General features: G+C 48.0%; 2 non-coding genes across 2 annotated transcripts; both read right to left on the bottom strand.

Moving 5' to 3' along the window:
• Positions 1-7051: 7051 nt before the first annotated feature.
• LOC114807134 lies at positions 7052-7189 on the bottom strand. The gene has a single exon (XR_003755187.1). It is a non-coding gene; the product is annotated as a small nucleolar RNA SNORA7 (small nucleolar RNA).
• Positions 7190-8430: 1241 nt separating this feature from the next.
• On the bottom strand, positions 8431-8534 carry LOC114806990. The gene has a single exon (XR_003755043.1). It is a non-coding gene; the product is annotated as a U6 spliceosomal RNA (small nuclear RNA).
• Between the last annotated feature and the right edge of the window lie 3360 nt (positions 8535-11894).

Raw genomic sequence — 11894 nt, 5'->3', positions numbered from 1 at the left:
CTACAGGAGCAAAGCTAAGTGGGTGGGCTGAACTAGGCCTAGTGGCAAGAGCACCTAGTGGCAAGAGCACGGGTTTGGGAGTCAGAGGTCGTGGGTTCTAATCTCAGCTCTGCCACTTAGCTGTGTGACTTTGGGCATGTCACTTAACTTCTCTGTGCCTCAGTTACCTCATCTGGAAAATGGGGATTAAGACTGTGAGCCCCGCATGGGACAAACTGATTACCTTGTATCTACCTAGCACTTAGAACAGTGCTGGGCACATAGTAAGTGCTTAACAAATACCAAAATTATTATTAAAACACAGGCCCAAGAGTGAGGGGACCAGGTTTTAATCCTGGCTTGGCCACTCATCTGCTGTTTGACCTTGGGCAAGTCGCTTCACTTCTCTGTGCCTCAGTTACCTCATCTGTAAAATGGGGATTAAGACCGTAAACCCCACATGGTACAACCTGATTACCTTGTTTCCACCCCAGTGCTTAAAACAGTGCTTGGCACAGAGTAAGTGCTTAACAAATACCATAATTATCATTATTATTATTATTATTATTAATGGCAGATAGGCTTCACTGTAAGTGCAAGGTAATGCACCTTAAATATTAATGCCAAATAATGCAAATTACATCCACATGATGATCAGTCAATCATATTTATTGAGTGCTTACTGTATGCAGAGCACTGTTCTTGGGAGAGTACAATATAACAGGGAAGCAGCGTGGCTCAGTGGAAAGAGCCTGGGCTTCGGAGTCAGAGATCATGGGTTCGACTCCCGGCTCTGCCACTTGTCAGCTGTGTGACTGTGGGCAAATCACTTCACTTCTCTGTGCCTCATTTACCTCATCTGTAAAATGGGGATTAACTGTGAGCCTCACGTGGGACAACCTGATTACCCTGCATCTACCCCAGCACTTAGAACAGTGCTCTGCACATAGTAAGCGCTCAACAAATACCAACATTTTTATTATTATTAACAGTATAAGAGACACATTTCCTGCCCACAGAGAACTTACGGTCTAGAGGACGAGTTTACAGTCTAAAGGGTTTACAGTCTAGATGATGGGTTTAGAGCTATCAGCCATGACTCAGAGATCTTGGCGTCTTTGGGGAGGCTGTGCTGCTTATCAATCAGTGGTATTTAGCAAGCACTTAGTGTCTGCAGAGCACTGTAGCAATTGCTTGGAAAAGTACAGTGCGGCAGCGTTTGTAGTCATGAGTTGGAAAACCTAAGTACTGTCCCGTCCGAGTATTGTTTATCTACTTATTTATTGTTCTTAATTCTTATTTGTTCCCTGTTGTCTGAAATCAATTCTGCTCCCACCTAGTTGGTGAGCTTCTTGTGGGACAGAGACGCGTATGAACTGTTTATCTTGTTTACATCCCAGCAGTTAGCCTAGAAATGATTAATTGAAAGGAGCAACAATACCCCCTAATGGCCCTGGGTTTCATTGTTTAAACTTTGTAATAGTAGCATTCATTCATTCATTCATTCAATCGTATTTATTGAGCACTTACTGTGTGCAGAACACTGTACTAAGCACTTGGGAGAGTACAATACAGCATTAGACGGTCACATTCCCTGCCCACAATGGGCTTACAGTCTGGGGTGAGGGAGACAGACATCAATACAAATAAATACAATTACAGATATGTACCAATAATTTTGGTATTTGTTAAGCACTTCCTAAGTGCCCAACACTCTACTATGAGCTAGAATAAATGCAGGGCAATCAGTTTAGACACAGTCTCTGTCCCACATGAGGCTTGTGGTCTAAGTAGGAGAGAGAAAACAGGTGTTTTTATCTCCATTTTACACATGAGGAAACTGAGGCAGAGAGAAGTTAAGTGACTTGCCCAAGGTCACAAAGCAGGCAGGTTGGAGTGCTGGACTCTGAACCCAGCTCTTAGGTCCATTTTTTTTCCCACTAGACCACAGTGTCCATGGAGAAGCTCAGTTCTTTACCAGTTACTTGGCCTCCTTAGTTGTTAATTCCAAGCTGAATTTAAAAATTTTTATTTGTTCTCTCCTCCCAGAATCCTCCTTGGGAAGTAGGTTGGTGGTATTAACTGCACAAATTTGCTTAAGCTCAATTCTTCCCTTTACATTCAGGACAATGCTAGCAACCTGGGGAGGACTAATTTGATGGGAACCGGCAAAAATGCCTAATGGCCTAGCCAGTTGGTCCAACTTTTGAGCCAAAAGGCAAGGATAAAGAAGTTTGGACCAGTCCCAGAGTTCCAGCTCCGACTTGCTCCTAGTCCTGCACCTAACTCAACCTATTAGATGCTGGGGGCGGGGGTGGATATGGCGGGGTGGGGGAGATCAACACAGGAGCCCCAGTGTTGGTCCAGCGGGAAGAACAGTGCTCTGGGAATCAGGAAACCAGAGTTCTAGTCTTGGTTCTACCCGTAGCTGACTAAAATGGGTGGAAACCACACATACACTTTGCAGTGTGCTGCATCCCTGCCCTCCTATTCTATCATTGCACTCCATGTCCCAGTGGGAATGTGACCAGCAGGGTCAAGAGATAGTGCAAACCATGAGCCCTATAATCAAGTCCTTCAGATTCTCAGTCAGGAGGCCTCAGGACCGAGGGTTATCCAACGGGAGACTTCATCATCCACAAAATTGGAGTGTTTGCCCTAAACCTAGATCCTAAATTAATTCATTCATTCAATCGTATTTATTGAGCACTTACTGTGTACAGAGCACACAGTAAGCGCTTAACAAATACAATTATTATTTATTATTATGACAAGAGTACTGGGAAAGAAATGGAAACAGAGAGACAGAGAAAGGTGCTCAGAGACAGTGAAATAATTATAATAATATTATTTAAGTGTTTACTATGCACCAAGCACTGTTCTAAGCGCTGGGGTAGATACAAGGTAATAAGGTTGTCCCACTTGGGGCTCACAATCTTAATCCCCATTTTGCAGATGATGCCCCATCCCAGTCCTCTTGTCCCACCGCCACCCCTCATCCCCCTCTCCTCATCCAGGGCCCCGCCACCTCCTTCCCATCCAAACCCTCCCCTCCCCCCGCCCTTCCCCCCCTCCTCCCCTTGCACCCACAGCTACTTTCAAGTGTGGCCTCTGGAACCCCCGCTCTGTTACAGGCAAGCTACCTTTCATCCATGACCTTTTCCTCTCCCGCTCTCTCCTCCTCCTCGCCCTTTCGGAAACGTGGCTCTCTCCCGAAGACACGGTCTCCGCCGCCGCTCTCTCCGGCGGAGGCCTCTCCTTCTCCCACTCCCCCAGACTCACCGGTAAGGGAGGAGGCGTCGGCTTCCTCCTCTCGCCCCGATGCTGCTTCCGCACTATCCCTCCTCCCCCCTCCCTCTCCTTCCCCTCCTTCGAAGCCCATATCATTCGCCTCTACCACCCACTCCAGTTACTTGTCGCCGTCATCTACCGCCCTCCCGGTCCCACCTCCGACTTCTTCAACCACCTTGACCCCTTTCTCACTTTCCTTCTCTCCTTCTCTCTGCCCACTCTGATCCTTGGAGACTTCAACATCCATATGAATGTACCCGACGACTCCTCTGCCGCCCGCCTGCTATCCCTCCTCCACTCTGCCGACCTCCTCCTCCACCATACCGCGCCCACTCACCGACTCGGTCACACCCTCGATCTTGTCATCTCCTACCGCTGCACTATCTCCTCACTCACCAACTCTGAAATCCCTCTCTCGGACCATAACCTTCTCACCTGCCTCATCTCTCACACTCCCTCCCCCTGCAAATCTTCGCTACTGCCCCACAGAGACCTCCGCTCTCTCGATCCCATCCGTCTTTCCAATAGCATCTCGCCTCACCTTGCCGCCCTGTCCTCTCTTCCCACTCTCGACGATCAGGTCTCCGCTCTCAACTCCACCCTCTCTACTCATCTCGACTCTCTCGCCCCCCTTTCCCTCCGCCGCTCTCGCGCCACTAACCCACAGCCCTGGATCACCTCCTCCGTCCGCCTCCTACGCTCCTATGCTCGAGCTGCTGAGCGCCGCTGGCGAAAGTCCAAGCACCAAGCCGACCTCACACACTTCAAATTTATCCTTTCCTGCCTTAACTCTGCCCTCTCCTCCGCCAGGCAAAGCTTCTTCTCCTCCCTCATCGACACCCATGCCCGTCACCCCCGCCGATTGTTCCGGACCTTTAACTCTCTCCTTAGGCCCCCTGTTCCTCCCCCTCCCCCATCTCTCACCCCCAATGATCTGGCCACCTATTTCCTCACGAAAATCAACACGATCAGGTCTGAGCTCCCCAAAGTCACCCCTCTGCCTCTCCCCTCCCCGCCAACAACCCCCTCCCCTACTTTCCCATCCTTCCCTGCAGTATCCTCAGAGGAGATCTCCTCCCTCCTCGCAAGTGCCACCCCCTCCACCTGCGCCTCGGACCCCATTCCCTCTCACCTTCTTAAAACCATCGCCCCTGCCCTCCTCCCTTCCTTAACTTCTATTTTTAACCACTCAATCTCCAAGGGCTCCTTCCCCTCTGCCTTCAAACACGCCCACGTCTCCCCCATCCTAAAAAAACCCGCTCTTGACCCCACTTCCCCCTCCAGTTATCGTCCTATCTCCCTACTACCCTTCCTTTCCAAAATCATAGAACGAGTCGTCTACAATCGATGCCTAGAATTCCTTAACTCCCATTCTCTCCTAGACCCCCTCCAATCTGGCTTCCGTCCCCTCCACTCTACCGAGACTGCTCTCTCTAAGGTCACCCATGACCTCCTTCTTGCCAAATCCAATGGCTCCTACTCCATTCTGATCCTCCTTGACCTCTCTGCTGCCTTTGACACTGTCGACCATCCCCTCCTCCTCCATACCTTATCTCACCTTGGCTTCACGGACTCTGTCCTCTCCTGGTTCTCCTCTTACCTCTCTGGCCGATCATTCTCGGTCTCCTACGCTGGAGCCTCCTCCCCCTCCCATCCTTTAACTGTTGGAGTTCCTCAAGGGTCAGTTCTTGGCCCTCTTCTGTTCTCCATTTACACTCACTCCCTCGGTGAACTCATTCGCTCTCACGGCTTTGACTACCATCTCTACGCAGATGACACGCAGATCTACATCTCCGCCCCTGTCCTCTCCCCCTCCCTTCAGGCTCGCATCTCCTCCTGCCTCCGGGACGTCTCCACCTGGATGTCTGCCCGCCACCTAAAACTCAACATGAGCAAGACTGAGCTCCTCATCTTCCCTCCCAAGCCCGGTCCGCTCCCAGACTTCTCCGTCACCGTGGATGGCACGACCATCCTTCCCGTCCCGCAGGCCCGCAATCTCGGTGTCATCCTTGACTCGTCCCTCTCGTTCACCCCACACATCCTATCCGTTACCAAGACCTGCCGGTTTCACCTCTACAATATCGCCAAGATCCGCCCTTTCCTCTCCACCCAAACGGCTACCTTACTCTTACGGGCTCTCGTCATATCCCGGCTAGACTACTGTGTCAGCCTTCTCTCTGACCTCCCTTCCTCCTCTCTCGCCCCGCTCCGGTCTATTCTTCACTCCGCTGCCCGGCTCATCTTCCTGCAGAAACGATCTGGGCATGTCACTCCCCTTCTTAAACAACTCCAGTGGTTGCCTATCGACCTCCGCTCCAAACAAAAACTCCTCACTCTAGGCTTCAAGGCTCTCCATCACCTTGCCCCTTCCTACCTCTCCTCCCTTCTCTCTTTCTACCGCCCACCCCGCACGCTCCGCTCCTCTGCCGCCCACCTCCTCGCTGTCCCTCGGTCTCGCCTATCCCGCCGTCGACCCCTGGGTCACGTCCTCCCGCGGTCCTGGAACGCCCTCCCTCCTCACCTCCGCCAAACTGATTCTCTTTCCCTCTTCAAAACCTTACTTAAAAATCACCTCCTCCAAGAGGCCTTCCCAGACTGAGCTCCTCTTCCCCCTCTACTCCCTCTGCCATCCCCCCTTTACCTCTCCGCAGCTAAAGCCTCATTTTCCCCTTTTCCCTCTGCTCCTCCACCTCTCCCTTCCCATCCCCACAGCACTGTACCCGTCCGCTCAACTGTATATATTTTCGTTACCCTATTTATTTTGTTAATGAATTGTACATCGCCTTGATTCTATTTAGTTGCCATTGTTTTTACGAGATGTTCTTCCCCTTGACGCTGTTTACTGCCATTGTTCTTGTCTGTCCGTCTCCCCCGATTAGACTGTAAGCCCGTCAAACGGCAGGGACTGTCTCTATCTGTTGCCGACTTGTTCATCCCAAGCGCTTAGTACAGTGCTCTGCACATAGTAAGCGCTCAATAAATACTATTGAATGAATGAAAGATGAGGTAACTGAGGCACAGAGAAGTTAAGTGGCTTGCCCAAGGTCACATAGACAAAAGGCGGAGCTGCGATTAGAACCCACGTCCTCTGACTCCCAAAGCCATGCTCTTTCCACTAAGCTACACTGCTTCTGTCATCATCAACAGCATATGTTGAACCACTTATTGTGAGACGCACCAGAATAGGTGCTTGAAAACATACAACAGCTGTAAGAAATATGATCCCTGCCTTCAAGGAGCTTTCAATCTAATGATAACCAAATTGTCTGAATGTACAATAGATGAGAGTAAGAGCCTAGAAACAAATAATAAATACCAAAATAAACAGATTACAAATATTTTTTGTGTGCGTGTGTATCAGATACCTTGGGCAAGTCACTTTAATTCTTTGTTCCTCAGTTACTTCATCTGTAAAATGTGGATTAAAACCATGAGTCCCATGAGGGACAGAGACTGTGTCCAACCTGATTTACTTTTATCCATCCCAGTGCTTAGTACAGTGCCTGGCACAAAGTAACCACTTAACAAATGCCACAATTATTATTATTATTTGAGTGCTTGCCTTGTCTAATGCTTTCAAACTCCGACCCATAGTGACACCATGGACACATCTCTCCCAGAACGCCCCACCTCCAACTGCAGTTGTTCTGGTAGTGTAACCATAAGTTTTCTTGTTAAAATTTCAGAAGTGGTTTACCACTGCTTCCTCCTGTGCAGTGAACTTGAGTCTCCGCCCTCGACTCTTTCCCCTGCTGCTGCTGTCCAGCACAGGGGATTTTTGACTTGTAGCAGATTGCCTTCCACTTACTAGCCACTGGCCAAGCTAGGAATGGAATGGGTAGGCCTCTGCTCGACTCTCCCTCCCGTAGTCGAGACTGGTAGAGTACTGGAAACTCTCCAGGTGCGACCTTGAGAGGGGATTTGAGTGCTAGGGGGCTGATAATAATAATAATACACCTAGTTCTAAAATGGTCGGAGGGGGTTGCGTTCTTGCCAAACTCTCCATTAAGAGAAACTCATGCTGTCCTACTCTTGTGTCTGATGCTGTGTGCATGATCTATGCATGTGCACAAGTTGTTTCTTCCAACACCGCTGTGTCCTTCAGTCATTCAGGCTGGTGTTATTAGGCGAATATTCCCTAACAATATTTCAGCCCAGAACACAGTGGCAAAACTGGGAGTATCCTGAATTTGAACAGTGATTTTTTAATTTTTTTTTCCGAAGCAGTTTCAACTTAAATGATCTCATTTTATCCTCAAAGTATCTCTGAGCGGAAGGGAAAGCCAGGTATTAGTCTCTCTATTTTACAGATGAGGAACCTGAGACCCTGGGAGGCTCAGGGGCTTTCTAGAGAAGCAGCATGGCCTAGTGGAAAGTACATGGGCCTGGGAGTCAAAAGACTTGACTTTCCACTTGGCACTTGCCTGCTGGACAATCTTGGACAAGTCACTTAACTTCTCTGAGCCTCAGTTTCCTCATCGGTAAAGTGGGGGTTCAAGTTCTGCTCTCCCTCCTACTGCGAGCTCCATGTGGGACAGGGACTGTGTCCAACCTGATTACCTAAGTTTTAGTACAGTGTATGGTCCATACTAAGCAGTAAGTGCTTATCAAATATCATAATTATTATTGCCTGAGGCCTTGAAGGAAGGGAGGGTTATTCATTCAATAGTATTTATTGAGCGCTTACTATGTGCAGAGCACTGTACTAAGCGCTTGGGATGAACCAGTCGGCAACAGATAGAGACAGTCCCTGCCGTTTGACGGGCTTACAGTCTAATCGGGGGAGATGGACAGACAAGAACAATGGCAATAAATAGAGTCAAGGGGAAGAACATCTCGTAAAAACAGTGGCAACTAAATAGAATCAAGGCGATGTACAATTCATTAACAAAATAAATAGGGTAATGGAAATATATACAGTTGAGCGGACGAGTACAGTGCTGTGGGGATGGGAAGGGAGAGGTGGAGGAGCAGAGGTAAAAGGGGAAAAAGAGGGTTTAGCTGCGGAGAGGTAAAGGGGGGTGGCAGAGGGAGTAGAGGGAGAAGAGGAGCTCAGTTATAGTTTGTTAAAGCTGAGTGGAGAGCTGGTTCCGTGTGGAAGTCGAGGGGAAAGGCATGACGATTTATTTGGAGAGAGGAGAGTCAAGAATTAAGGCTGGTAAAAACATGAAGTGTTCCATTAATTTGTTTGTCAACCTTGAACTGGTGCCATGCAACTCTTCTCTGTATCATTCCAACTCTGTTTTTTTATGGTATTTGTTTAATGCTTACTATGTGCCAGGAACTGTACTAAGCATTGGGGTAGATATAAGCTAATCAGGTTGGACACAAAATCATGTCCCAGATGGGGCTCATAGTCTTAATCCCCATTTTACAGATGAGGTAACTGAGGCACAGATAAGTTAAGTAACTTGCCCAAGATCACACAGCAGACAAGTGGCAGAGCTGGGATTAAAACCCAGGTCTTCCTGACTCCCAGACCCATGCTCTGTCCACTATGTCACCCTGCTTCCCTGTGTGTTGCAAACAAGGACTCAGGAAGACAATCAGCCAGAGAGAAAGCAGCAGGGTAAGAGACATGTTTCTTGGGAAGCAGCTTGGCTCAATGGAAAGAGCCGGGGTTTGGGAGTCAGAGGTCATGGGTTTGAATCCCGCCTCCGCTGCTTGTCAGCTTTGTGACTTGGGCAAGTCACTTAACTTCCCTGTGCCTCAGTTACCTCATCTGTAAAAGGGGAATTAAAACTGTGAGCCCCACGTGGGACAACCTGATCACCTTGTATCCTCCAGCACTTAGAACAGTGCTTTGCACATAGTAAGCGCTTAACAAATACCACCATTATTATTATTTACTGACTTATCCTACAACAGGGTGCATCTTGGGGGAGTTCACTTGATATCACCGCCATGGAGTGTAGCAAGTCAGCTAAAAACTTTAACGCCAGTGGGAATAGCAATAATTATTGTGGCAGATGTAAAATAAGCTTGTGTATCAACATCTATGCTGACTGTAAATATGATATATGAGGGTTCTGGACTTACTTCTTTCATTCATTCATTCAGTGGTATTTATCGAGCATTTACTAGGCATGTGGGAGCCTACAGTAAAAGGAAAAGACCTGGTTTCTGCCCTCAAGAAGCTTACAATCTAATGGGAGAAACAGGCCAACATAAATTGTATGCATATAATTGGAATAGGAGGGAAAATATAGCTATAACTGGCAACAGCAAGAGCCTGAAAAAATGAAATAGATGAATTGAAAAATGGACTCTATAAATCGATGTGTACACAAATACTAAGGGCCTCCTTTTCCCCAGGCAAGGATGTCGTGGTGTGTGTGCTAACCTGAAACTGTCTTTCTCTTTGATAGTTTTCCTTTTTCCTCCCTTCCTTCTCTATCTTTTGCCATTTCTCTCCAGTCTTAGCTACCCACAATGATCAATTCCACTTTCCCAACACTGGGTTTCAGTGAAGAACCTAGTAATGTGTCTGCGTAACATGATAGTGTCACTCTAAAATGGTCTATGAACCTGATGAGAGAACAGCAGTCCCTGCTAATGCAGAGATATTTTGCTCCCTGGCTACCAACTGCACCCTTACCCGGACCAACTCTCTTGCTGTGTGTGCTGCGGCTCATAAGCGGCGGACTGAGAAAGAGGATGGCTAGGTGTGAATCATCACCACTACTGCAAAAACAATGCAAGTTCATGTCCTGCTGGCAGTGGGATACCCTCTTCTTGATGCTCTTTTGGCCACGTTGGCATCCATGAGTAAGCTTCATCATCAGTGGCATTGTCTTGGAATACGAAAGACAAGTAAATGATATTTGTTTCTATTTTCCCATTTGTTTTCATCAGGGAATAAAAATAATAATAATAATAATAATAATAATGATGCTATTTGTTGTGTTTACTATGTACCAAGCACTGTCCTAAACACTGGGTTGGATACACAATAATCAGATTGGACACAGTCCCTGTCCCACATGGGGCTTAGTAGCAGTCTAGAGAAGCAGCGTTACTCAGTGGAAAGAGCCCGGGCTTGGGAGTCAGAGGTGTCATGGGTTCGAATCACATCTCTGCCACTTGGCAGCTGTGTGACTGTGGGCAAGTCACTTAACTTCTCTGTGCCTCAGTTACCTCATCTGAAAAATGGGGATTAACTGTGAGCCTCACATGGGACAACCTGATTACCCTGTATCTCCCCCAGATCTTAGAACAGTGTTCTGCACATAGTAAGCACTTAACAAATACCAACATTATTATTAGTATTAAATAGGAGGGGGAACAGCCATCGAATCCCCATTTTATAGGTGAGGAAATTGCGCCACAGAGATGTAAAGTGACTGGCCCAAGTTCACAAAGCAAATAAATGGCAGAGTTAGGATTAGGACACAGGTCCTCTGACTCCTAATTCATTCATTCATTCAACTGTATTTATTGAGTGCTTACTGTGTGCACAGCACTGTACTAAGCGCTTGGAATGCACACTTTGGCAACAGAGACAATCCCTGCCCAACAATGGGCTCACAGTCTAAAAGGGGGAGACAGCAAAACAAAACAAATAGGCATCAATACCATCAAAATAGATAAACATAATCATAGATATATACACATCATTAATAAAATAGAGTAATAATAATATATACTAATATGCACAAGTGCTGTGGGGAGGGGAATGGGGTAGAAGAGAGGGAGGGAATAGGGGCAATGGGGAGGGGAGGAAGGGCAGAGGGAAAGGGAGGATTCAGTCTGGGAAGGCCTCCTGGAGGAGGTGAGCTCTCAGTATGGCTTTGAAGAGGGTTAGTTTGGTGGATGTGAGGAGGGAGGGCATTTCAGGTTAGTGGTAGGACACGGGCCAGTGGTTGACAGTGGGACAGGCGAGAATGAGGGACAGTGAGGAGGTTAGCGGCAGAGGAGCGGAGTGTACAGGGTGGGCTGTAGAAGGAGAGAAGGGAGGTAAGGTAGGAGGTGGCAAGGTGATGGAGAGCTTTGAAGCCAAGACTGAGGAGTTTTTGCTTCATGCGAAGGTCGATAGGCAACCACTGGAGGTTTTTGAGGAAGGGAGTGACATGCCCAGAGCGTTTCTGTGGAAAGAAAATCCGGGCAGCGGAGTGAAGTATAGACTGAAGCGGGGAGAGACAGTGGGATGGGAAATCAGAGAGGAGGCTGATGCAATAATCCAGTTGGGATATTATGAGCTCCTGCCCTTTCCATTAAGCCACTCTGCATTCCACTAGGTCACCAGGAAACAAAAACGACCCCTGTCATCCATTACTAAAGCCAACTTGAGGTCCCTACTCATTAATGCCTTATGAAATAGATCAGGCTATTGTAGAGTCTACCACTGGTCAGGGCTCCCTAAGATATTTGGTTTGGTGACTGTGCATTTCACTGCTTTCCTGGCCAGCCATCTCACAGTGCATGGTGCTGGGCTGCTGGGTATAGGGGAGTGGGTGAGAGAGTATAGGTAGTTCAGCTCAACCCACTTTCAACATCCTAATCATCCCTGACGCTTAAGTATTTGAAGAGCAGTGTGGCTTAGTGGAAACATCATGGGCCTGGGTGTCAAGGTTCGAATCCTGGCTTTGCCACATGCCTGCTATGTGGCCTTGGGCAAGTCACTT

This window comes from Ornithorhynchus anatinus, chromosome X1, assembly GCF_004115215.2.
Source record: "Ornithorhynchus anatinus isolate Pmale09 chromosome X1, mOrnAna1.pri.v4, whole genome shotgun sequence".
Lineage (NCBI taxonomy): Eukaryota > Metazoa > Chordata > Mammalia > Monotremata > Ornithorhynchidae > Ornithorhynchus > Ornithorhynchus anatinus.
This window is presented reverse-complemented; position numbering and strand designations above follow the sequence as displayed.